General features: G+C 42.4%; 1 protein-coding gene across 14 annotated transcripts in view; it reads left to right on the plus strand.

Annotated features, from left to right (window-relative positions):
- The window catches only part of YAF2 (YY1 associated factor 2), an 83,997-nt gene that overhangs the window by 37,931 nt on the left and 43,888 nt on the right, over positions 1-2,178 (plus strand). The gene's annotated exons all lie outside the window — the stretch shown is intronic.

The following is a 2,178-nucleotide window of genomic DNA, read 5'->3' on the forward strand; positions in this document are numbered from 1 at the left end:
CAATGGCACGATCTTAGCTTACTGCAGCCTCCGCTTCCTGGGTTCAAGCGATTCTGCCTCAGCCTCCCAAGTAGCTGGGATAACAGGCATGTGCCACCATGCCCAGCTAACCTGTTTTCTTAAGTTGAATATTGTTTAATTTCTATACCCATTCTGAGTGTCTAGTTATTCTTAGCCTACCTCTTTGTTACACCATCTCTATTCCCGCAGAATCTCAAACACAATTTTAGTTTAAATCTCCTCTGCCTTCAGGTCAAGTCAGACTCATCAGCTTTGTCTTTGAGCTTCAGATGACTGAAGTTCAGTAGGGACAAGTGATGGGTGGTATTGGTTTGCTCATAGTCTTGTTTAGTCCCCTCAATGTTGGCCTGCATCATGTTTCAAAGAAATTTAATTGCTGTCATTAAAAATCAAGAGCTTCCTCTTGAAATTTTTTATTTCCATCTTCTTTTTAAAAAAATAAGATCTAGAAACACAACTACCTTCGTTCATTGCAACAATTTGCACCATTTAGTTGGGGCTTTTGCTTTCAACAGCAGTCCCTGTTGCCTCTTCGATTTTTCTTACACCTGGTCCTCTTTATTCTTTTTTGTTACTTACCTAGTCTCTGTAGATAATTCAGCTTGCAACCTTGTTCTAGATAATCTGGTCCCTCACTACTACAAATTTTCTTTTCTTTATTGTGAAACTTCTGGTATGGCCAAAGGGACATCCTTTTTTTTGAGACGGAGTTTTGCTCTTGTTGCCCAGGCTGGAGTGCAATGATGCAATTTTCGCTCACTGCAGTCTCTGCCTCCCAGGCTCAAGCAGTACTTCCTGCCTCAGCCTTCTGAGTAGCTGGGATTACAGGCATGCGCCACCATGCACCTCTACTAAAAAATTTTGTATTTTTAGTAGAGATGGGGTTTTTCCATTTTGGTCAGGCTGGTCTCGAACTTCCGACCTCAGGTGATCCGCCCACCTCTGCCTCTCAAAGTGCTGGGATTACAGGTGTGAGCACCCAGCCCAGGACGGTCCACACTCCTTAACATGACTTGCAAATCATTTCATGGTCTGGTTCCTGTTTATTTCTTCAGCCTCACCTCTTTGCGTTCACCTGTATAAAGTTATGTCCCAGCCATATTCTCCACCCACTTATAGATGTTGTGCTTTTCTCTTTCTGGCCTTTACACACACTCTAATCTCTGGATGCTGTTTTGCCTGTCCTCCCATTCTCTCTCTCTTTTATTAATTTTTATTTTTTGAGACAGAGTCTTGCTGTGTCATCCAGGCTGGAGTGCAATGGGTCGATCTTGGCTCACTGCACTCTCTACCTCCTGGGCTCAAGCAATTCTCTGGTCTCAAGCCATTCTCCTGCCTCAGCCTCCCGAGTAGCTGGGATTTACAGGCATGTGCCACCACGTCTGGCCAATTTTTGTGTCTTTAGTGGAGATGAGGTTTCACCATGTTGGCCAGGCTGATCTCCAACTCCTGACCTCAGGCGATCTACCCACCTTGGCCTCCCAAAATGCTGGGATTATAGATGTGAGCCCTTCTGCTGGGACTTGTCCTCCCATTCTCTGTCTCTGCTCTTGCACCCCCTGCCTGCCACTACTTCCCAGTACCAGTTTATTTAATTCCTCTTCATTTCAGTCTTAATTTAGGTGTTATTCAGAAAGCTTCAGAAAGCCTTCTGTGCTCCCGTAGGATCTGTTTAGGGACCCATCCTCTGTACTCCATAGCTGCCTGAATCTAACCCAGTCTCAACACAGTGTAACTGGTTTGATAGTCTGTTCTCTGCAGTGTTCTATAGCCTTTTTGAGGGGAGAACTGTGTCTTTACCTTTGATTTCTAATGCCCCTCATAAAATAGGTACATTGTAAATATTTATTGAATGGATGACTCGTTCCTCGAAGCTTTTTTAATAATTGTTAACTCTAAGCCTGTGTGGTTTCTGTTGTACAGAATATTGTTTTCATCCTTTCAACTCTTGTTCATCCTCTAAGCTTCTGCTAGGGGACTATCCCTAATAAGATGCTTTTTTCCCTGGCCTGTTTCAGTATCTACTTACCTTTTATTTCTTTAAATTCTGGTAATGTTTTTTAGAAATCTTGTTTTAGCATTTGGCATTTGTTTCCTGTATGTTATTTTAAATTGAAGTTATATTTAATGCCATAGTTTCATTCTTTTTTTTTTTTT

Source organism: Cebus imitator, unplaced genomic scaffold, assembly GCF_001604975.1.
Source record: "Cebus imitator isolate Cc_AM_T3 unplaced genomic scaffold, Cebus_imitator-1.0 Scaffold2, whole genome shotgun sequence".
Lineage (NCBI taxonomy): Eukaryota > Metazoa > Chordata > Mammalia > Primates > Cebidae > Cebus > Cebus imitator.